Consider the following 25,694-nt stretch of genomic DNA (forward strand, 5'->3'; position numbering starts at 1 on the left):
TCACCTTGAATTGTAATAATCCCCATGTATCAAGGGTGGGACCAGGTGGAGATAATTGAATTATGGGGGTGTTTTCCCCCATACTGTTCTCGTGATAGTGAGTTTTCACGAGATCTGATGGTTTTATAAGGGGCTTTTCCCCCTTTTGCTCGGCACTGCTCCTTGCTGCCACCACGTGAAGAAGGACGTGTTTGGTTTCCCCTTCCGCCATGATTGTAAGTTTTCTGAAGCCCCCAGCCATGCTGAACTGTGAGCCAGTTAAACCTATTTCCTTTGTAAATTACCCAGTCTCAGACATGTCTTTATTAGCAGCGTGAGAACAGACTAATACAGTATCATATTTCATATATCTATACTATGTCACTGGAAGAGCCGAAACAGTATTCATTTAAAGTACTGTCCATGAATACTGCCTATAGGACTTGCCTTAGGCAGAACTGTGAATTGATAAGGCCCCTTCCCATTCTATAATATACCTTTGCTCCCTTTTGACATTAAGAGTGTTCCAGAAAGGGAAGCACCACACAATGAAAGGACAAGACTTTCCAATCATACTATTAACCCTTCATTAAGAACAAAGAACTATTCTCAAGTCATTAGTGTTCCTGCTACTTGATGGTTTGCCAAAGGGTAGACTATTTTTCCCTTGTAAATCATAAATATGGTTCATAAGATCACAATATTTTAAAAATTTGATTTTGAAATTCCAGATATTCTCCTAATGATGCTCAAATAACAAAGCTGCTAATTATGACAACAGCAATAGTATTTTTTGAGCACTTACTTGCTAAGTATATTAGACACATTATTTGAACGTGTGAAGAAGTGGACTCAGAGTGGCTAAGCAACTTGCTCAAGGTCACACAGCTGGTGAAAAGCAGATCTGGGAATTTAAACCTGAGCTATGTGTTTCCAGAGCCTCGGCTCTTAGCCTCTATGTGATACGTGACCATGCTGCCAGAAGGCCAAGCTATCAAATCATCTTTCTCTTTCTGGCAAATACACATCTTTTAATGACCTGTGAAGTTGATTCCTTTCTAAGGTAGATTCTTTCCCTGAGGTAGATTGTGCAGTTTTTAGAACAGTACTGTTCAATAGAAACATAAAATGAACCATGTATTTAATTTTGTTTTATAATAATCACATGAAAAAAGTAAAAGGAAACTAAAATTAATTTGAATAAAATATTTTAACCCACTGTATCAAAAATATTCAACATTTTTCCAAATATTTTCATTGCTTCAATTTTTAAATTAAAGTCATTAAAACTAAATAAAACTGAAAAAATGGAGTTCTTGAGTCACACCTACCATATTTCAAGCGCTCAATAGCACATGTGGCTAATGGCTATTACCCTGAAAACTGTGGTTTCCTAGGGTTGCATTTTAAGGAGTCTCATGTTGCTCATGGACATCCTTTATTGATTCATCAGTAGACCTGGGAATTGAGGTTATTCCTTAATGCAATATTGGAAAACATGGAATTTTTTTTCAGGCAGATCAATTGTCCCTCAATCATGGTAGAACTGTGTCTTTTAGATTTTGATAATTGCTTTACAGTTACCTGACATATTTTCAGCTTGAGTGGGCCTGCAAGCTCATAAAGAAAGCCATATCAACTGTTAAATAAAAAAAGGGTCTTCCATCATAAGTTAACTTTTTCTGGTTGTTGTTATGGTAGGCACCAGCTGAGTTGAAGGCTATGATTGTCATTTCCTTTAACACCAGGAAAAATTCTGATTCTACCATTTTTAATTCATTGGCTTATCATTCTGAAATCTATATTGTGAGGGCTTGATACCATCAAGGTCGACTCTGCTTCCATCTGAGTTTTGTAACCAGTAAGGAATCTTAACTGCCAGAGCTTTCTTCCTATGCCTGGAAAAAAAAAGAGGAAAGAAATGTCTGAGAGTTGCATGACAGCCCTTCTTACTGTTCTTTTATTCCCCCTACATCCCAACCCTTTTTGCTAGTATTTTCTCATAAAAGGCAAAGAGTGTAGTGATAATGACTTTAAGTTCTGTCCATCATAGCCCTGTCCCCAGAAGACTGTGCTATTACATTATTTGCACTTTAAATGGAATCCATTGTTAGAGTTTGGTTTTTCTTGTTTTACACCCTTTAGATCTTCCATAAACAGGACAGATATTGAATATAAAAGAATACAGCTTACCTAGCAAGATAAGGCAGAATTGCCCAGGTGTTTGAATTGTGCCGACTGGTTTTATCTGGTTGTAATAAATCCGCTTCTGCCCTGGCAGTCAATCCTAAGGAAGGAGAGGGAGAAGAGGGAGGGATCAAAAAGCACTAATTAGTACTGGGCTATTTAATTTCTGCAGTATCTGCTTTGCACCTAGGAAACCATACTATTTACTAGACAAAAGTCTCCCAGGATTAACACACAATTGTAATATTTTCTGCTTAGAAAAAAGAATGAACAGCAGGAGGAGATGATCCATTGTGAAGAATATAATCTTCAATTATTTTACTTTGGTTTTGTACTGAAGCGTTTGCATTCCTAATCATCTGATGCCAAACAGGTGCTGTATTAGCAGCCAAGTTTTAGTAATGGGGAGGAAACGAGTTATTTTTGTTTTCGATGTTGCCTTTGGATGTTCCAAATTCAAAAGTCAAGACAAATTGTTCAAACCTCCCTATTTGGAAGAGACACAGGCCATCTCTCTCTAAACATGGTGCTCCCCAGCCTCACTTCATAAGAGAAAGTTCAGATTTTAATGTTCTTATAAGAATTGAAATATGTAATAGTTTCACACATTTTAAAAAATTCATTTTGACTTGGTCAAATCACATCATGTCTATCACCTATACCCTTCCTATTCCAGGGATTACAAGTTATTTAGGTGATATCAGAGGCGTTGAATCAGTAAAGTAATTTGTAAGCAAGTTCACTCAAATCCTGAACAAATGAACACAGTGGCTGTTTGGTGAAAAGCCCTGGACTTGAAATTAGAAGGCTTGAGTTTCGTATCCCAGTTTTGCTACTTGTCAGCTTTATGAGGCCGGATAAATCACTGGGCAAACTGAGTGTCAGATTTTCTTGCAAAAAATGGGAATAAATCTTCCCATCCCGTCTGATGGTTGTATGCCTTAAATAAAATGATGTCTATGTGAAAACACTTGGTAAACTATAAAGCATTGTGTGAAAGAGTTGTATATGTATATATTATGTGTGCATGTATTATGTTATAGGTTATACATATATATGTATATATGTATATATGTGTGTGTGTATCACAGTCCTGTCCCTTTCCACAGAAAAAAGTTACTGTGATCAAAAATGAGTTGCTGAGATGAGCCAAAAACCAATCTCTCCCTAAAGAGATCTCAGCCTTTTCCACAATCTCTTGATGAAACAGAAATGCATCATTAACTCTGTCTCTTCTAGATGAAAGCTAAAAGTCATCCAATAAGCAATAAATAAATAATTTCCTAAGAAATACACACACTAGCTTCACTAAGCTGAGCTCAATTTCTACCCAATGAAAATACACAAGCACACGCAGTTGATGGAATAAAATGTTCTCAGCTTATGCTTTTAGGGAGAATCATTTTGCATGGGTGATAATCTTGTTTTTATGCACAAAGTGTGGTGTACTGATTCAGTGATTTCAGCCTTTAACAATCTATTTCTTTAGATTGATACACATTAAAATATAATGCCTTTCCTTTTCTTGGAGGTTCTGTGCCTCTCCCAAGGGTGTGGCTTCCTTATTCATAGCTAAGAGAGGCGAAAGCACTCTATCTCCTGCTTAACCAGGGAGTTTGAATGAATTTGCTGAGCTCTTTTCTCCATGGTTTGCATTTACTCAGGTCAGGGGCTGGAGTCAGTTTGACTGAGTTCAAATCCTTATTCTACCATGCATTTCTTGCTCGACCTTGTGCACACAAGTTACTTAAACTCTTGGTACCTCGGTTTCCTCATCTACAAAATGAGGATTTGACAGTAGCTACCTTATGGAGTTGCTGAGAAGGTTAAATGAAATAATCAATGTAAAGTGCTCAGCAAAGTTCCTAGCTCATGGTAAGCCCTCAGTAAATATTACCTTTTATTATTATTACTAGTATAGAAATGAGAGATGAGAGATTTGAAAAAGCTTTTTAGATAGAAAATTATATTATAATGTTCTCCATATCTTATCAAACTTCAGACACTAGTGAAAATTCTTGCCCGTGGGAATAAGGCTTATGCCCTTTGAAAACATTTTAATAACTGATTCTTAACTTTAAAGGGCACAAAACCCACCAAAATAATTTGCATAACTTGAGAATATGAATGTTCTAATTTCTTCTCTGTTCTCTCAAATCTTATCACAATGCCTGCTTTAGGGGTATTGGTCCAATACTTACTGACTACAATAATGTTTATATGTAAGGGTCATTGTCAGTGTATGAAGTCTAGAACTAGAGAAATGACGTAGATCTTGGCAATGATTCTGTTATGGCATTGACGTCATTAGACAACAAAGCATTTCCCAAGGTTTTCCTGCATGCAAGGAACTGTTAGATGCTGAAGATAGACAAAAGTTGTCTCTGTTCATGAGGTGGTGATAGTCTAGTGGAGACATAACCATATACAGGTAGTTATCAGATAGTAAGTGCTATATCTGCAAAATTAAAATGCAGAGGGAGAGATAAATTCTTACTATTGGATGAAGTTAAGAAAAGCTCTGAAGAAGAAGCAACATTCAAGCTGGGCTTTTAAGGATGAGCAGCAGTTGGCCTGATGAATTGGGGTCTGTAACAAAGGGAGGGTTTCCCAGTCAGAAGGAACAGCATGTGCAGGGGCATGGAACATTGAAAGGATGATTCCACAGAAATTCATGGAACTGGTGGGTAATCTGTTATGTCTAGAACAAAGTTTAGTAGGGACTCTGCTATTAATTACACCTATGAAAATTTATGGTTATAGCTCTCTTATAGTGATATTGAGATAATATAAAATATACACAACTCATATTTTGTGACACAGACTAAAGATTATGAAAGGTGCCATCTTAGATAACTTGCTATTAGGATAGTAAGGTAGGCAGGGTAATTTAGGAAAGGCATCAGAATGAGTGGCTTGAATAGCACATGACCTTAATTGGCAAGGAAAGGAAGATCTATGCAAATGCATTTAGCCCTGGGACTCTGAGGAGGCATCTTGGGATAAACATTGGTCTGAGAGAAAGGAGATTTTTCTGTTACTCACTGGATGGTGATTTGGGAAACTTAACCTTGTGGGCCTTAATTTTGTTATTTGTAAAGTGAGGGCTTTGGGCTAGGTGGTCTTGAGTCTCAGAATTTAAGGATTCATCATATTGGCAATGGCTATCTTATCACTGGACTATATTTGAATGGCCTGCCTGCTTCCCAATTGAAAAATGCCCCATGACTAGGGTACACTGGTAGGTCAAGTGGTTGGACAGGTACCAGTGATTAGTTCTAGATGATTGGAAATATAAAATCTCTGCTTTGATTCTCTACCTCCATTGTTACCATAGATTCTTACCTCTTGTAAGTTCTAGGTTCTTGGGCATTCCGGGTCCCCACCGAGAATGTTTCTCCTACTCTGAAAGTCTGGTTGCTTGTGGCTTTGCCAATTACATGCCTCTATTTGCTCTTAACCTATGGTGAATATGAAATACTAAAATAATTTCCAGCTAAGTTGGTTTGGCTCTAGTTTCTTATCCCATTAAAGAACAGTCACTATTTAGATTACGAGCCATGAGGCTGCTGTCCTTGCTATCATAATTATAATTTGGCATATTGGTATTATTAAAGTTGAGCAGATGGTGCCAGGATTTAAACCTATGTTTATCAGATGCAGATGGCCCAAAACAGTGGCTTATCTATTGATAATTTTTATTTAGATCAGGTTAAACATAAATGACTTTGCATTGCTTTTTGGTCACTTTTTTCCTAGTCATTTCAAATGGTCTATCTTATTTCTCATCGTTTTTTGGACAAAATTTTGCATTTTAATTAGTACACGATTTCCTTCTATATTGACACAGATTATTTTCCCTAGACCTATTACATTTGCTTTCCAGTTTTTCTGGAACAGGGGAAAACAAACAAACAAACAAAAAGCACTAACCACCAACAACAGTCCACATCGTTGATTAGTCTTGAAGAAAATGGCTTATGCTTGGCCAGAGTTCCTAATCATGTTCTCCTCCTACCCTCCACTTCCATGTAAGTTGTCAGTCCCACAGCAGAACTTAGCACAAGGGATCTGGAAGACCCATACGTAGTTCAGAGATGAGAAAACAAAACAGAGTACCAGAGAAGCTGAGTGATTTATCTGAGGTCATATTGAAGTGTGTGGAAGAGTCAAAGCTAGAACTGCACCTTCGAATTGCAGTTTGGTCCTCTTCTCAGACACTGCACAGCCTCCTGGAACCACTCTGGTTGCTTAGCATCAGACACTGTTACTAGTGACTGGCATTTTTCCCACATGGGGAAGTTGATGCCATCACTGTGGAGAACAAACCCTCTGCCAACTTTATGAAAAACCACAAGTTTTGCAAGTGTTTCTAGTTCTGATTCTGAAGGTGGGGCTTGTGCAGCCAGATGGTATGGCTCGAGAGAAGGAGATATTGTTGCAGTGAAGGAGGTAAGAGCAAATATCAAAATGTTGACTTTGGATGTAGGAGAACAGGAGAAGTAGGCCATAGAATCTTACAGCTAACAAAGATTCAGGAAAGAAAATATTTTAGATAGGTTTCTGTTGTCCTCTTGAAGATTTCAGGGACTTCTTTCTCAATGTCCCTTAAAATTCTAGTCCTATAAAACTGGAGAATCAATGAGCTCCTTTTCCTTTCATTTAGGAATATTAGATTCCTTTAGTTTGGTAACTTTAAGTCAAAGTCTGTCACTTCTATAGTTTTCCTTGGTGGAAGTGAGAGCTGCCTAGGAAGTGCAGCAGAGTCAGGACTGAAACTTCTGCAGATAAACTGCCTTCTCTGGAGATTGTGATGGTTACCAGGCTTTATCTTATCACACGCCTCCATGATCACCTGGTCTTGACTCATTTCAGTGTAGGCTTTGCTCCTTAAGAATGCAGTGTATTAATCTCTTTCACAGCTGTGTTCTCTATTGGGATCTGGGTTATAAAATGCTAAGATATGGAAAAAGGATGCTGTAATTTGCATTTATCCAAAACAACTCATTTGAGCTTTTTTGGCACATCCTTCAGCATCATTTTTTGAGCTATACCCATTTGTCTATTCACAAATGATTATTGAGTGCATCCTTAGCACTAGGGATACAACTAGGAAAAGACAGATGCATGTCTGCAAGGAGCTTAAAGTCCAGGGGAGAAGACAAACAAGTTGGTGGATGATTATAATCCTTTGTGATAAGCACAGTGCTCTGACAGGAGCCAGCATGTGGGCTTGAGAGCACACAGGGGAAGCCCACGAGAAAACTCAATAAATGGTTGTTGAATGAGAGAAGAGTCTCAATTGCCACTTACTAGTTGTGTGATTTTTAGCAAGCCTGGACCTCAGTTGTCTTATCTGCAAACTGGGGATAATAATACTTTCCAGATAGCATCTCAGAGATTCTACGAGAATCAATTGAAGCAATACATTTAAAAGCCCTTAGGAAGCCATAATGCTATGTAGGGGAATTGTGAAGAAATAATGTGCTCTTCCTGGTGCTGTGTAGCCATGATATCTTTGTTAGAATTTGAACGTTATTAGGAAATTTGGGTAAGTTTCTGAGAGAACAGATTTCAGCTAAAGAAATGTGTCTATTGAAATCCCTGAAAGGCTTTATTTTAAATTGTCTTCCTTACAAGACAAAAACCACATGACATAGGCCCCAGAGACAGTTGCAAAGAATCTAATTTAGTTTGCATTTGGAGTGAAGAAGATTCTGAAAGACTTTTATTTCTTCTTCAAAGGGCTTTTAATTATGTTTACCTCTTTAAAACCTGTTTTGACAGGCCTCTAAATTCCTAATGACTACATCCACGGTGTCACCAGATTATCCTAGAAACACATAAAATATCATAGTTATAAACTATCATGACTTTTCAAATGCCTACTTTGTGCTCAGCATTAAGGAAAATATAAAAAGAAACAAGGTTATCCCTATCATCAAGGATCTTATAGTCTGATGAAAAACCAATTACTACACGTAAAATAATAGTGAATGATAACTATACACACGTAAACTATATGCAGAATTTAAGGCTGGAGAACCTATTTGGGTTTATGGAGGCAGTGAGATTCCATTGGTATCCATTGAAGGATGAATAAGATTTGGATACGGCTGAGTGCAGTGGAAAATTATTAATCTCTACAAGTGAGAGGAAATGAATGAATTTTGGAAATGTAAAATGCATAGTGTGAGTTTCTGGGATAATATTAATGCTTTCATTTGTTTAAGTGCTTTGTATATGCCAGACATAGGCTAAGATCTTTACATGGATTACCCCCTTTAGTCCTCATAACCACCCTATGAAGTGGGTACTATTAACACCTGTATTTACATGTAAGAAAATTGAACTTCAGAAAATTAATGTGACATCAGACACATAGCTAATAAGTGGTAAAATCAGATTTCAAACCCAGATATGTTTGGGTCTAAAGTCCATGGCATTTGCCATGATATTATGTCGCTTTCTGACTCTGCATCAGAAGGCTTTCAAACGAGTATCTGGAATCTCCTGAGGAATCAGTCAGCAATTGTGAAACCTTCAATATCTCTTTAAATTAGAATTGTGCTCCCTTCTTTTGTTCCTTCTTCTTTCTCTTCTTCATTCCTTTCTTTCCTCATCTCAGTATGTGTTTTTTCTTTGTTTTTTACTTTTTAAAATTTTGAGATAATGTAAGTCGAACAGAAGAGTTGAAAAAGTAGTACAGGGTCCCTGTATACCCTTCATCCAGCCTCTTCTTTTGTTAATATTTTATACAACCAGAGGGTTTAGTAAAACTGAGAAGTTAATCTCAGTATAATGCGTTAGCTAAAGTATGCAGCTTAACTTGAATTTCACAAATGTTTCCACTAATATTCTCTCCCTGTTAGAAAGTCTTGTCAGTTTTTCCCACATTGCATTTAATCATCACATGTCCTTAGTCTCTCCTTCAATCTGTGAAAGTCCCCCAGTATTTTCTTATCTCTCAGGACCTTGACACTTCTGAAGACTATTGGTCAGTTATTTTTTCCAATGTCTTTCAATCTGGGTTTTTCTGATGTTTTCTTAAGATTATATTGAGATTATGAATTATTGAACAGGATACCAGGGAGGTAGTGTGCTCTTGTCAGCACTTCATACCAGGGGTACTTGATGACAATGTATGGTTTTGAAACATCCTTCAATGCTCCTAGATTGTTTAGGCTGTTGAGAGATACAAGAAGAAGTATATCTCTAAAGTGAACAAGGATGGGATCAAGATACCACAACTGAAGAGAGAGGTGGCAAGCTCTTCTCCCTGTATCTTATCTTTCATGCTTGGAAGCTACTACGATGTAGAAAAGGGCAGAATTCTTCTGTAAAATCATGCATGGTGCTTCAGGTACTCCTCTTAACTCTTAAACTCACTCAAAGGGTCTTGAGCTTTAGTCTGAATCTGATTTTCTGCATCTATACCCTGGGAATAATGACACTGGAAAGAAGGGCACTAAGTAAAAAACACTTCAAGTAATGCAATTCCTGACTTTACTCATGTTCTCAAAACACTTTTCAGGAGCATTAAAAAATAATGTTGAAAACACAGCTTTCATGATGGGTGAGGTGGAAAGTTTATATTGAAAGCACACATCATGTTTGGGAATAATAAAACGTTGTAATAGAGCCACTCTTCTTCTCACAGGAGGCTTTGGATTTTACATAGACTGTAGACTGGAAATTGCAATCAAATCAATTAAAGGCACGATATTTTGTATTATTGCCTTAGTCACTGACTTTGGTGGATATTTTAATTGTGTTCAAGGAGGCAAATAAGTCTTGCATGTGAATAAATATGAAAGGATTGTAAGTATAAAGACTTTATTGCTATCACTTCCCTGTTGAATACAGTGATTTTCTGGTTACCTGATCTGAAATGAATTGTAAGTAAGCATTAGGAGAGAGCACAATGCAATAATTTAGGGTGCCATGTTTTGCCTATGAAGCATAAATATTTGAACATTTGCATTATCATTTCTGAATGAGTGGATTAGTAGCTATGAAAAATTAACTCATGTTCTTTCAAGTATGATTGAAATATTACATTCAATCTTAACCCCCCAGGAAAAAACAACACAAATCCCTGTGTTTCATGAAACGTGAAAAGAATCTCATTTCAATATCTTGCTTCATTTAACTGGTGCCACATCTATGATACAAAATGGCAACTATGGTGTAGTTAAGAATTGAAGACTCCCATTCTGTTCTTGAAAGGAATAGTGCACAAGTGTACCCTATTTTACTATTTTACTCACTTTCTCTGAAAGTTGTTTGTAAGTTGAAATTTATAAATTCAGAAGCAAAGCTGACAACTGAAAGAGGCTTAATTTTATTTTATTTTTTGAAGGGGAAAGCTCTTTTTGAAATGTTTTGTTTTTAAGCTTATTATTTTTAAGTATGAAAAGATATTAAAGCAAGACACATCGTTTGGATTTTTAAGTCCAAGAATTCCTTAATTATCTAGGGACCATGTACTGACATTCTAGTGTACAGACAGAGGTCATGTTAATCTTGTCCATAAAAAGATGTACTTCTTAGCAAGTGTCTTTTTGTAGAAAATGATAAGCATTTCATCATATAGTAATAACATGTTATTATTACTATTATTGGATAAGTAACAAACCATAGAAAACTATATACTTTTCCCCTCTGTATAACACCTTTATCAAATTCCCAACTAATATGTTATTGTTGTCACATATTTTAATTTTATGTGCATTTTATATTTCACCAGACAATATAATTAATTTGTACAGTCAATACTCATTAATGTATTAATATCGGTACATTATTGTCTTAGTCCATTTTGTGTTGCTATAAAGAAGTACTTAAGCCTGGGTAATTCATACAGACAAAAAGGTGTATCTTGCTCATGATTTGGCTGGTTGGAAAGCTTATGATTGGGTATATGCATCAGGTGAGGGCTTCAGACTGCCTCCACTCATGGCTGAAGGTAAAGGAGAGCTGATGTGTGTAGCGATTGCATGGCCATAGAGGAAGCAAGGGGAGGAGGAGGCTCCAGGCTCTTTTTACAACTAGGAACAAATAGAGCCAGAACTCATTTAAGCCCAAGGGAAGGCATTAATCTTTTCATGAGGGATCTAACCCCATGACCTAAGACCTCCCATTAGGCCCATCTCTAATACTGGGGATCAAACATGAGGTTTGGAAGGGATAAATATCTAAATCGTAGCAATTATTATTAACTGAAGTCCATAATGTATTCAGGTTTAGTTTTTACCTAGTGTCTTTTTCCTGTTTCAAGATTCCATCCGGGATAACATATTACATTTAATATTTTATTTCCTTAGGCTCCTTTGGCTGATGTTTTCTCATAATTAGACTAGGGTTATGGGTATTTGGGAGGAAGACCATAGATGTAAAGTGTCATTTTCATCACATCATATCAAGGGTACACATTATTAATGTGACTTATTACTTTTGATATGGATCTTGATTATTTGATTGAGGTAGTGGCTGTCAGGTTTCTCCAGTACAAGGTTACTCTTTCTTTCTCTTTTTCATACTGTACTCTTTAAGAAGAAGGCACTACGCAGAGTCCACACCTAAGATGTGGGAAGTTGTGCTCCTCCTCAAGGGCAGAATATCAGCATAAATTATGTGGAATTCTATTACCTCTTTGTATGTGGTAAAATAGTCTATGCCTGATGACCTTATTATTTGGATCCCATGTGTATTTGTTTATATTGTATATCTGTTGTATCTTTTTGTTATCATTTTTTCTTGTCTTTTCTTTTGTATAGCTTATTTCTACTAAATCCCAGGCATTTATTTGAAAAAACATCAGAGTAAAGTGAAGTCTAAGATGATTTTCCTCCAGAGAGGATTTATTTTTACTCATAGCAGGAGACTAGGGTACTAGCAATCCTGGGTTACCTCAACCCAAATTCAAAGGTCGAGATGACCTGAAGAACTTCTGTCCCCATGAATACTTGTTTGTCTGTTTGTTTGTTTATTTATTTATTTATCTATCTATCTATTTATTTTTATATATAGAGAGAGTCTCATTCTGTCACCAGGATGGAATGCAGTGGCACAATCCTAGCTCACTGCAGCCTCCGCCTCCTGGGTTCAAGCGATTCGCCTGCCTCAGCCTCCCGAGTAGCTGGGACTACAGGTGCACGCCATCACGCCAGGCTAATTTTTTTTGTATTTTAGTAGAGATGGGGTTTCACCATGTTGGCCAGGATGGTCTCGATCTGCTGACTTCGTGATCTACCCGCTTCAGCCTCCCAAAGTGCTGGGATTACAGGTGTGAGCCACCATGTCTGGCACCCCATGAATACTTTTCTGTTTATGGCATGTAACTCTTTGGGAGTATTCTAACCAAAACATGGGGAGTTTCTAAGACTCCCCACTCTTGGGGGATTAAGGACTGCAATTTATGTCTTTGTGTAGCTCAAGACGCTCAAAATCTCTTCTCAACATCTTGGCAATTTATTTTGGGATTGTCATGCTTCTATAAAAAGAGATGGTTTGGTCAAATGATCTCTGAGATGCTTAATTATGACATACTGAGTTATGCTAAGACATGGTTTCTGCCTACTTCTATTTTAGTTTTGATTCTAAAGGTATACACAGGAAGCATTAAGAGCAAATTTGATAAGAAAGTGCTAAATTGCATTGTATAGATAGATAGAGAATAGGAAAATCTATTTGAAGTTGGCTGTCATGCAGTAGAAAGAATAATCACAAAACAGAGATATATATATGTGTGTGTGTGTGTGTGTGTGTGTGTGTGTGTGTATGAGACAAATTGGTGAGGGTTGCTAAGTCAATTCCATGGAATTTGACTAACTGTTTTTCTTTTTGTCTCTGCACTTCCATATCAGATATACTTTATGGTCAGGTCGATGTCTGATCCAATATATTTCCATATTAACAAAATAACCTCTTTAATACATTAAACCTGTGTTTTTGCTTGGGGTTGGAGAGATCTCTGTTGTTAGATATCTTTCCCAATGTGCCTTCAAAGTAGACCCAATTCCTAGTTTCTCACTTTCCCTAGACTGATCTGCCAGGAGCCTTTTGGGGTCAGAATTCTAACCTTAACTTTGTATCATTTTGAGCTTCAGATTCTTTATTGGTAAAAATGAAGCCAGTAACAAATCCCTTCCTAGGATGGTTTTGAGAATCAAATGAAATGTAGTAGTGACTATGAAAGCTCCTTGAAAGGTGAAAATCATGTGTGAACTGTAACATCATTAGGCATTATTTTGGCTTGTCATCGGGTGTAAACCTTGGAGATTATTAAAAGATAAGAAAGCTCCAGATATGAGAAGACAATGATCAATATTCTATTACAAGCTGATCATGACCCTCAGAAATTTAAACTGTATTTTTTGTTTATCTCATTGCACATTTATTTATTTAACAAATAATTACTAAATATCTTCAATGAACCTGCCATTGTGCTGGGTGCTGAGGATTAAGGAGAAAATATGCACACAATCTTTGTCTTTAAGAAGCATACAGTCTAGAAGGGAGATAAAAGTTAATCAAAGAATCAAACTAATAAATAGAAAGATACCACTGTGATAGATACTTTGAAAGAGAAGACTATTTTAATATAAGAGTGTATAATGAGGGAATAGAGGGTTTGACCTCATCAGAGAAGTCAAGGAAAACATCCCCAAGGAAGTTGTGGTTGCGGTGCGACTTTAAGTGTAGGAGTTAACAAGACACATGGAGGAAGTAAGAGTATTCTAGGCAAAAGGACTAAAATATGCAAAAGTATTGAGGTAGGAAGAAGAATGACATGTCTGAAGACCTCAAAAGGGTCCAGAATGGGAGGAAAGCAGAGGACAAAGAGGAAATGGGGCTGATGTGGTTAGGATCTGTGTCCCCATCCAAATCTCATGTTCAACTGTAATCCCCAATCTTGGAGATCAGGTCTGGTGGGAGATGATTGGACCATGGAGGCTGTTTTTCATGGTTTAACATCATCCCACTTGGAGCTGTTGTTGCACTAGTGAGTTCTCATGACATCTGCTTGTTTAAAAGTGTGTGGTACCTCCCCCTCTCTTCATCCTGCTTTGGCCATGTGAAATGCTGGCTCCCCCTTCACCTTCTGCCGTGACTGTAAATTCCCTGAGGCCTCCCCAGAAGCAAAGGCTGCCATGCTTCCTGTGAAACCTGCAGAACCATGGGCCAATTAAACCTTTTTTTCTTTGTAAATTACCCAGTCTCAGGTATTTCTTTATAGTAATGTAAGAATGGACTAATATGGGGGCACAAGATGGCATTGAGAAACATGCCAGATTCAGACACTACAGGGCCTTTTGAGCTATGGTAAGAATTCTGATCTTTATCCTAAGGGCAGTGAGCACTCTTGAGGTGTACAGGGCAGTGATGTTATGAGTAAGGATGCTACATCACAGAGATCAACTGATGTTTGGGCAGAGAGTTGGTCTTCATCAGGCTTCATATTAGTCAGCTGAGTCCTCCATTTTTCAATCATTATGTTTATAGGGAAGAGTAATTTAATGTGAACTCTTTAATCCTGAGTGGGGTTTGTAAGTTTTTGTTTAGGAGTGCATTTATCGAAAAAGCACTGCATATAATTCCAGGTAACATTAAAAAATTATCAGGCCATATCCATTTGTTCAATAAATGGTGACTATTTTGCAGAAGCCATTAGGATACAAATAAGGGAAATCTGACTTTGAGTTACGTCTGATAAACATTTAGGGGACAAAATATTGGGAATATCCAAACAATAGAATATCTTGTTTCATTCTGTTTAAAAGCTAATAGAATAATTAATATAGAACTTTTGTGGCATGTAATTTTTAAATTTAAGTTTTAAATATTTGTTGTGTGTTAACTTAGGAGAAACTGGATATAGGATATTGTCTACCCTACCTCCATATCGCCTCAAGTAAAACACAACAAATCACCAAATGATAATTTAACATTGCCAGGGTACCATCACTGACAAGGTACCAACATTGACAAGGTACCATAGTCATTAAAATCAAGACTTTATTGATTTCCTCCTCCTCCTCTTCCTTCTCGTCTTCCTTCTTCTTCGTCATTGTCATCATCATTGTCATCATCGTCTCCCCTTTTCAGGCCCTCTGATTTCTGTGTCATTCCTTCAACCCCCACATCGTGTTCTTTCTTGCCTATTTAGTATTTCCTCCTCTAGCCGTGGGGAAGGTGTATTAGGAAGAACTTGAACTTTGGAGTCAGTTATACGTTGGTTTGGCTCTCAGCAACACCTGTCAACAGTGTGATCTTGAGCCAATCATTTTAGCCTTTTTGCAGTTCATTTTCCTTTTACTGTAAATTCAGGATAATGGTATTTCTCAGGGGTATTGTGAGAATTAACTTAGTTTATTAGATAAAGCACTTATTCTAGTTTCTGTGGGATTATGTTTTTTAATGATGGTGGTTGCAGTAGCTCCCATCCTATACATTAGTTTACAACGTGACCAGCTAAGCTAATATCCAAAGTTAGGGCTTATTTCTTCTCTGTGACTTGTGACTGCTTTGACCACATAGTATGATGGAAATGATGACTATGACTTCCAAGACTGGGTAATGAAAGACATTGAAGCTTCTGCTTTGTTTACTGAAACACTTCCTCTGGGGGCCCTGAGCTGTCATGTAAAATGTCTGATCACCCTGAGGAAACTCAGGCACACAGAAAGGCTACTGGGAGGTTCTGTCAGCAGCTTCTGTTGAGGTACCAGCCACCAGGCAGCATTAGCTGCCAGTTGTGTGAGGGCAGAGACCTATAGATGATTTTAGTTCCCAGCAATCAAGTCTTTCCAGCTGTGGCTCCAAACATGGGAGCACAGATAAACTATTCCCACTGTGCTGTCTGAATTTCTGGCCCATAAAATCTGTGAATATGATAAAATAGTTGTTTGAAGCTGGTTGTGGTGTACGTAAGTGTTGGTAGCAACTGGAACAATTTTCAATAAATTCTAGTAATTAATACCATGATCATGATTATTATTATTACCTACTTTACAGGGTAATTTTTATGTAATACATTACCAGAAAAGTAAACCAACCAATACTGCTGATTATGGACACACAAAAAGCCTAGAAGATGTTGTAGACTATTTCTTAGTTTTTCCTCTAAGTTGTTGTTTTCAATGGGCATCCAAGAATGTCTTCTCTCTCAAGACTTGCTCCTACTTCTCTGATTTCCCCACCATCTTGTCTGTCCACTGTTCTTCCCTGCAAGCAACACTTGGTGAGCAGGTCATGGGCTATTTTTCATGCTCAGTGACTCTGACGTTAGGAGGAGGCATGTGATTTCAGATTCTTGATTTATGTCATAAATATTTATTGAGCTTCTCTTATGTAGCACAGGGAAAATGACAATGACTGAGACAGATAACCTTGCCTTTATGGAGCTTTCTTTCCATTTTGGAGAATTAAACAATGTGTCAGATAAATAACCAAAATATACAGGAAGCAAGCACCTTGGAGGCAGAGACTTGAGAAAGGGAGAGTAGGGGGCAGTAGTGCCATTTAAGAGAGAGTTACAAGGATGATGTCATTGAAAATTCAGTAAAATCTTGAAAGAGGCAAGAAGGAAAGCTCTATGGATATCTGGAGAATGTGTTTTGTGCAGAAGAACCAGGAAAATCAAAGACCTGAGGTGGGGCATGGGCATGAGTGTTCAAGGAACACCAAGAAGGCCAGTGTGGATGAAACAAACTGGCAGGAACTGTGGGCAGAGAAGCAAGTGAACTAAATACTGTCCAGCCTCGTAGGACATTGTGAGGAATTTGATTTTGTCTCTAAGATGGGCGAACAATAGAAGATTTGGGCAAGAAAGAATATTATCTGACTTTCATTTTAACAGGCTCCCTCTGGCTGCTCTGTTGAAAATAGATTGTAGAGAGATGTGGTTGGGAACAGGGAGACCCATTAGGAGGCCATTCCAACCATTCAGGCAAGGAATGAGTACTACTTGAAGCCATGATAATAAGAATAAAGAAGGTGAGAAACAGCCTCTGGCTTTGCTGATGAATTGGATGTGTCAAGGATGACGTTATGGTTTTTGTTCTGAAAACTAGAAGCCTATAATGACTATTTCTGAAAGAGGGAAGGCTTTGGGGGCAGTAGGGTTGGAGAGAAATCTTAGTTTGGGACATGTTGAGTTTGACTTGCCTATTAGTTTCCACCATGGAAGAATCTTTCAAAGCTAAATATTTCCTACTTCTCTTAAAAGAAAAACTCAGGGTGCTGATATAACAAAAACTCCGCCTGTTTACTTGGTCTTAGCAAAGATCCTGATCATGCAACTCAGATCAAGTCACTCTCCTTAAAGCTATCCAATGGCTTCCCACTTCATTTAGAATAAAATACAAATTCTTTATTATATACTGCAGGACCCTTCCTATATGATTTACTTGTCCAGACTACCTTGTAACACTCTCATCTTCATTTCTTATGCTACTTCTATAAGGACTATATTTCTGTTTCTTGAACATGCTAAGATCATTTGGTCTTAGGGACTTGCAGTTCCTGTTCTCTGTTTCTGTAGTATTCTTATACACTTCCTGTTTTTTTTTTTTTTTTTCCTGTATCAGACTCTCCTTGTGATTATTCAGATTGCAGCTCATGTGTTCACTCCTTAGAATGCTCTTTTGTAATCATTATAATTATCTCCCTATTGCTTCTCATCCTCTGAAATGATTCATTTATTTATTTATACATTCATTGATTGTCTCCTTCCCCTCCCCTCTCCCAGAAAGTATCTTATCTGACTTGTTTGCCACTGTTTACCTAATACATTGTCAGACACATCTTAAGCATTCAGTAAATATTTATTTAATAAGTTAATGGGGGTAGGAAGGAAAGGAGTTGGTGGAGAGAGAGCCTATTCTCTTTCATAATAAAATCTTTAAAAATTTAATATTGTCTGTATGTTAGCTACAATTTTGCCTCCATTGCTTAAATAATGCATTTTATGTTGTAGAACATACAGATTGCAAAGTATTTCATGTGGGTTTTTGTGTTAACAATACAAGATCAATAGGTCAGCCTATCCACATTATACATATGAAAATGAAGCTTACAAGAACCAGATAAGTTTCTCAAGGTTATTCTGCTTTTAAATGACAGAGCCTGACTTTGAACCTATGTCCCATGACTTTGAGTCTGATGTTCTTTCCAAATAACATGCTAGGTCTCTATGATATCACAGGCACTGATACTGTCAGAAGGAGCAGCATTTAACTAAATGGGTCAGATAAAATTAGAAGTGGTCTCAAATTTTGCTGACTCAAGTCTTTGCCCACTTTTAGAACCAAATCAGATTTATTAATATCTTCTGACTCTGGTATATTTAAATAACTTTCTTTAATTTACATACATATTTCTCAGACTCCGGCTGCTGGCAGTGTAACGGGGAATATAAGAAATCTCCCAGGAAATATGCCTGTTTTCAAATTTTTACCAAATTTTAGAATCTCTGAGAAGCCTGAACTAATGGTTGGTTCTAATACATTCCACGAACCACAGCACTTTCTACAGTCCTCATTGTAAGGTGAGGAATTGTGAACCATTTTCACATTGGGTTATTTCTGGCAGAGCTACGCAGAAGGGGACCCAAGACACTCTAGCTCTTTCTGCAATCATCTGCTTCTGTGTTAACCTAACCATGGTCCAAAATAATGCACATTTTAACAGAAGTGGTGCTTGGAGATGAGTATGGGGAGGGAAGTGGGGTCCTCCCAGAGTATCTGTAGCCCAGATGTCACAAAATTGACATTTTACATGGGAATTCTTTGCTTTACTTGCTACACTTCCAGAAACGTTTTTCTCAGAACTGTTGGGGATACAGAAATACAGAATCTAGCCTTTGTTCCAAGAAGTATACAGTTTAGTGGGAAATTTGTATTTGCTCTTAAATAACTATAGTGCAAATTAGAATTTAGAATAGACGCAGCCTAGAGTGTATGGTTAAAGGCTTACTTTTTGGAGTCAGACATACTTGGGTTCAAATTGTGACTCTACCACTTATTAGTCAGGGTTTTTGGGATAAGATATTTAACCTTGCTAAGGCTTAGTTTCACTTTGTAACATGGGGCTAACAATATCTATATGTATTATTATGCATTATTGCATTCATGATATATTTATGTAAGTGGATTAACACAGTTTTTAGCATATGGTAATTGAACAATAAATGCCAACCTTTACAATTATTATATTTATGTATATATGTTTTAAAATGGTATTGTTATCTAGTCTCCTCCTCTCAATAAGTAGCTACATTTTTACTTTGAGGAAATACTATTGATAAAATTTCAAAAGAGAGAAAGTTCAGAATGTATGGGGAAGTGGCCAGTCTCAGTTTGGCCAGAGTACGGAATCTGTGTAGAGAAGCCTCGAAATATAAGAGGTAAACCTGGTAGGATCAGTTAAGGTGAAACTTGAAGAATTAAGCTTTTTTGAAGAAGTTTAGCTTATCAAGCTAAAAAGTCTGCATTTAACAGATATGGAAAGGTAGTAGAGGGTGATGTGTTTTTAAAAGGGAGTTCTTGAGGCAAAGTACCTGGGTTCTCACTCAGCTACACTGTTCACTGCTACATAACTTTGGGCAAATTATGTAATCTCTGCCTCGGTTTCCTCATTTATAGTAAGATTATAAACATCATAGGCTTATTTTGAGCATTATGAGATATTACATGTTCATTAGTAGCTGAAAGCTTGGCAAAGCATTAAATCAATAGTAACCATTATTATTATTTGAACATTACTAAATAGTTGATTTAAAAGTAACAGAAACAACAGACAACCTTTTCAATGCTATTATATAACTAAAATGGACATGCTGATGAATTTTGAGCAAGGCAGCAATAAATAGTGACATTTTAAATCTACTCTCCAGTCTCCAAAGATCTGGCTTTTCTTCAGGAGTTTCCTGACCATTTTTGCAGTCTTCTTCTGACTGGAGGTAACCATAAGAATTTCTATGCAAAGTGGAAGGTTCAGGTGCAATTTATATATACAGGCATGCCAATGGCAGCTTATAGTTCATGATGAATCAATATAGTGTATGTAGTAAATCTATTCTTGAAAAGTTAGGTGTCCATTAGTTTTTCATAAGTTGAACATCTTCAGCACATAAAGAAGTCTTTAGAAAAATACTATCATTAATTAATGTTTAAAATGTAAAAAAGACAACCATCCCATTTATCATCTTTCCTTCTTTTTCCCACATCTTTATTAAAGTATAATTAACAAATAAAAATTGTGTATATTTAAGGTGCACAATGTGATGTTTTGATATATTTATATTGTGAAATGATTATCACAAGCTAATTAACATATTCATCACTTTACATAGTGATTATAAAATATTTTATGTGTTTGTATATGGTGAGAACATTACAGATCTCTTAGCAAATTTCAAGTATACAATATGGTATTATTAACTATAGTCAGCATGCTGTATATTAGATCTCAAGAACGGATTCACCCAACATAACTGAAACTGTTTACCCTTTGACCAACGATAAAATCCAAGTGTTCATTTATTTGGATGAGTTTAAGACTGAGTAAATAGCACTTACTAAATAGCCCCATGTCTGGGGCTATCTAAAGCCAAAGCAGAGTTAATCTTTATTATTTTTTCCTTTTCAGGAAATCCACAAATATTTCAATCTGCCATTATTAATTTTCAGTGTGTCACTTTTCTTTCAGTGCAAACATTTGGCAGGTGGCCTTAGCACTTTTCATTAGAACTCAAAGTAGATGAATAATAAATAGAAATGTCACTTCCCTAGAAAAATTCAAAGAGCCAAAACTGTTCGCCTTTGAATAGTACGGGCTAGGGTGACAATTGGCATCTGCAGTCTCACAGGTGAACTTTTTTCCAGTAGGGGTTCAACCAGATCACTAAGAATCATTCCACTGAGTTAGTTGGATTTCAGGAAGATAATGAGGCTCATGTCAGAAAACTTAATGGAACATTTTGCTGGAAACAACTGTGTAACTAGGTTATGTACATCAGAGAAGTCTTGGGATGGACACTGATGTCAGGAAAGTTTCACCTCTCTCTAATTATCTTTAACTCAGTAATTAGAGCCTGGCTCTATCACATCACAGCCTAGAGCAGGGTTGTTGTGTTTTTTTTCTCTTTCATCTTGTCTTGTTTTTGTTTTGTTTTGTTTTGTTTTTTTACTCCTTCTCCCCTTTGTCTCTTTTCCCTTTTCATGAATTGATTGCTTTAAAATCAGTAACTCTTTTGGATTTCCATGACCTGTTGTTTGAAGCCAGGCCTGCTTGGAGCCATTTCTGATTCTCTTAATAAAGTGAATAGTGTTAAGAATATTATAATTTAGATATATCCATTTGGGAAGGGATCACCAACTACATTTAGAATATTTTATGCTTCTCCCAAATGAAGCCCTTTTCATTGTCATATTTATCCCTAGGCCACCATGTTGTCTCCTCCTAGCCCACCACTTGTAGGTAGATACACATCTACCTGAATTACATATTTATATAGTGCGTAATTATATATTACAGATAGATATCCCATGTACCACTTTTCTTCTAGTCATGTAATGTTGGAATCTGGGCTTCCATAAAACATCTTCTATTATGAAAATTTTCAAATGTGTGTAAAAACTGAGACCTCATAAACTTATCACAGGCTATGATATTTCCTGTGTTTTTGTATCTTCATGATGCCAAGAATTGTTACTAGCACAAAGCAGATACTTTATTCATGTTTTCTCACCAAGCTGATTGCTTATTTATCAAATGTATTCCTTCTTCAAATATAAGGACTAGCTTTGTATAACTTTACTACTTGAATCCCCCTTTTTGGGAGGTTCAGAAATTAACTTTTTGCAGACCTGTGGCTATAGAAAATAATGGAATCATTTAAAGAAGAAGAAGATCATTTTGGGCACCTTTGTGTAGTTTTCTAAAGATGTTATACTTGTTTGGTGGAGAGAGACTTAAAACAGGGATTTTTCCTCTACTGAAGTATGTCTTTTATTACAAATTGAAGTTTTGATTGAAAGTACTTAACCCTGAAGGAATAAATGCCTCCAAAAGAGAGAAAAAATACATATACCTAGACCAAATCAAGTGCTAATAAAATCTGAAACCATGTTTTTTACTTAGAACTTTAAAAAATGTGTTTTTCATATAAAAGTTTTTAGATATTTTTCCAGAGGTAAAAAATAAAAGGTTGTTGTCAGCTATATTTTTACTAAATCACTGTCATGTTGATTCCTGCATGGGACTTGGGAAAGAAGTAGGCAGCTGATTATGAATGTCTCTAGAGTAACAATTTGTTGTCTCCTGACCCATGTATCTAAGGCCCGGATAGGTCTTTGGAGAAAACTAATCTGGTTGGCAAATGCATATTCTCATTCTCATTGCATTATCTGGGAAATGCTTTCCTTGCATTTGAGACTAAGCTGATCACCCAACCAGAAGACCTTCTTCTTCCCTTTTTGAAATATGCTGTATTTTATTGACTTACATGCCCTTAAAAAATGCTAAAAACACTTAAGATGAGATCTACACTCTTAACATAGTTTTAAGTTTACATTGTTGTTGCAGACGATCTCTAGGGCTTACTCATCTTATTTGAGTGAAACTTTATGTTCATTGGTTTATAACTTTTAATTACCCCTCCCACAGCATCTGGCAATCGCCATTCCACTCCTTGATTCTATGACCTTGACTGTTTTAGATACCTCATATAAGTGGAAGCATGCAATATTTGTCTTTCTTTTTTTCAATCACTCTGTCACCCAGGCTGGAGTGCAGTGGTGTAATCACAGCTCGCTGCAGCCTCTACCTCCTGGATTCATGCGATCTTCCCACTTCAACCTCTGAAGTAGCTGGGACCACAGGTGTGCACCACCATGCCTGGCTTTTTAAAAAATTTTTGTAGGGATGGGGGCCTCACTATATTGTCGAGGCTGGTCTTGAACTCTTAGTGTCAAATGATCCTCCCACGTTCGTCCCCTAAGGTGCTGGGATGACAGGCATGAGCCACCATGCCCAGCTCAGTATTTATCTTTCTGTGACTGTCTTATTTCATGTGGCATAGTGTCCTCAATGTTCATCTATGTTGTTTAATGGTGTAGAATTTCCTTATTTTTTAAGGCTGAATAGTGTTTCATTACATGTTTGTGTTTACTACATCTTCTTTATGCGTTTATCTGTCAGTGGACATTTAGATTGTTTTCACATCTTGGCTATTGTGTATAGTGCTGCAATAAACATAAGAGTGCAGGTATCTTGTTGAGAGCCTCAAATTGAATTGATTTCAATTATTTTGGACAATATCTAGAAGTGGGATTTTTTGATCAGATAGTGGTTCTTTATTTAAGTTTTAGGGGAACCTCTATTCCATTTTCCATCAGCTGCCCCATTTTGCATTCCTACCAACAGTGTGCAGGTTCCAATTCTTCCACATCCTCGCCAACACTTATTATCATTTATCTTTTAATAATATGCATCCTAGTAGATGTGAAAGTATGTTTCATTGTGGTTTTTATTTGCATTTTCTGAAGTGACATCTTTTTTTATACTTATTGACCATTTGCATATCTTCTTTGGAGAAATGTCTATTCAAGCGCTTAGCCCATTTTCCCTGTCTAATTTTTGATATTGAGTGAAAGGCCAAAGTGCCTTTGACTTTGAAAAAAAATTTAGTATCTGGGAGCTCAAAGCGAGTGTAATTCTGAAATTACTTCACTTTGCTTCAGACAATCCAAGGGCATAAAAAACTGTCACCATTTAAAAAGAAGAAATATTGACATAATCATCAGATTTTAGAGAAAATAAAATCTTAGAGAATGTCTGATTCTTTTACAGATGATAAAATGGAAATTTGGAGAAATTAAGTGACTAGTTGAGGTTACCCAACTACTTATGGGCAAACACAATTCTAGAAGCAGTGTCCTGGAGCATATTGAGTCACTTGGGGAGATAGTATTAACACTTTAAATACCAGGTCAGTACTGTACTTGTGCTTGTTCTCAAACATTGTAGCAGGATGCTCTCAAGTCTTCATTGGATCAAATGAGATTATGACTGTCATGTTGCTGTTTTCTGGGTTTGAATCCAGGCACTTTGGATCTACATACCTTCTTTCTTAAACTAAACTCCCTTCCTCACGAACTGGGCATTGCCTGTGGGAATAGATGCAGCATCATTTGGACAAAACAATAAAGGTGCAATGATGATTCTTTGTACAGATATAAACGTCACATTCTACTTCTTTTTCTATTATTTGGAGTCTAAAACCAAAGAAATTGTTCCACTACTGTAAACACTGTGACTTCAGCCAAAATTATTGATTGCTGTTTGCTTCTTTTTTTCCCATTGAAGAAAAAATTTGCAAAGTCTGTTGCTAAGAGAAAGATGGTCAAAACACCTGTTTAGTGTGACTCTGTTTGGAGTGTGTCAAACGGAATCACCCATAGGTTAGCTTTTTAGAACAAAGAGTAAACATACCCATGAGATTCATTACTTCTTGTGCTGAATTAGGAAGGACAATATCAAGAGAGACTAGTAGCTGATACCTCCAGAAAGTCCCCAAGGAGTCTTTTTTTTTTTAATTAATTAATTAATTTTTTTTTTTAATGTTACAGTCTGCCTGACTTCACCTGGAGCTAGCCCAAGAGGGGTGCCATCTTAATGGCACTACAAAAGCAACAAGACATTCTGGAAGATCTAGTGACCAAAATGGGAAGCTTGGGAGTCATTTATCATGTTGCTAAAGGAAAATTATTGTTTACCAAAAACTTTAGGACTTTAATTTTTTTGCAGATTTCAAATATGAGTAATCAGCATGATTATATATTAGGTAGAGTAGAGGATCAGATAAAGTATGATAAACATCTTCAATCCAGAATTTGAAAAAGTGGTTTAGTAATATCTTAAAAATATCTACCCTCTTAACTGTCTGAGAGGGGAGTAGTAAAATCAGAATGTGGAAGGTAAATAATGTGGCAATATATTTTTTCTTTTGCAAAGTAATATGTATATAATAATCGCCAAGATACTTTTTCTGTTTCTTACTTTTTCTAGTTTATGTTTGGATTACTTATGTATGTATCTGTATCCCTACTAACTGGTGAGTTTCTGGAGGGCAGTGATTTGTGCATTGTTTACCTTGATATCTCCCAAAGCACAATACTTTGCACATATTGAACAATTGAAATCTAGCACTCATTTTTATTCTAGAACGCTCTTGTCGCCACTATAGTAGAAGAATCTCAATTTCACATAACTGTAAGAGAAAGGTTTTTTGTAAATACTCAAGATGGCAAGATCAATCACTTTTGATCTACAAGGTGGGACCAATCTAAGAAAGAACTAACTCTTACAGCTAGTGAACCGCTAAGAAAGACACATTTGTTTCAGGCTTGCAAATTCTAAAATAATTCCAAACAATGGTGTCTCTTCTTCTCACTCATCCCATGGAGTCAATCAGCAGATGTTTAGTCATAGTTTCTTTTCTTTTCTTTTCTTTTTTTTTT

General features: G+C 36.7%; 1 protein-coding gene and 1 long non-coding RNA gene across 15 annotated transcripts in view; one reads left to right on the plus strand and one right to left on the minus strand.

Moving 5' to 3' along the window:
* Window positions 1-25,694, plus strand: part of KCTD16 (potassium channel tetramerization domain containing 16) — a 313,564-nt gene that overhangs the window by 66,279 nt on the left and 221,591 nt on the right. The gene's annotated exons all lie outside the window — the stretch shown is intronic.
* The window catches only part of LOC110743542, a 53,125-nt gene that overhangs the window by 22,247 nt on the left and 5,184 nt on the right, over window positions 1-25,694 (minus strand). For 6 of the 8 annotated variants that reach the window (XR_002522796.2, XR_002522789.2, XR_002522795.2 and 3 more), the window contains 2 exons: window positions 2,173-2,266; window positions 1,801-1,877 (listed from right to left, as the gene is read on the minus strand). This is a non-coding gene — a long non-coding RNA (uncharacterized LOC110743542). Of the gene's footprint in view, window positions 1-1,800; window positions 1,878-2,172; window positions 2,267-4,663; window positions 4,756-7,930; window positions 8,000-25,694 lie in introns of all 8 variants that reach the window. The other 2 variants (XR_002522791.2, XR_002522792.2) reach the window with 2 other exon arrangements.

Source organism: Papio anubis, chromosome 5 (assembly GCF_008728515.1).
Source record: "Papio anubis isolate 15944 chromosome 5, Panubis1.0, whole genome shotgun sequence".
Classification (NCBI taxonomy): Eukaryota; Metazoa; Chordata; class Mammalia; order Primates; family Cercopithecidae; genus Papio; species Papio anubis.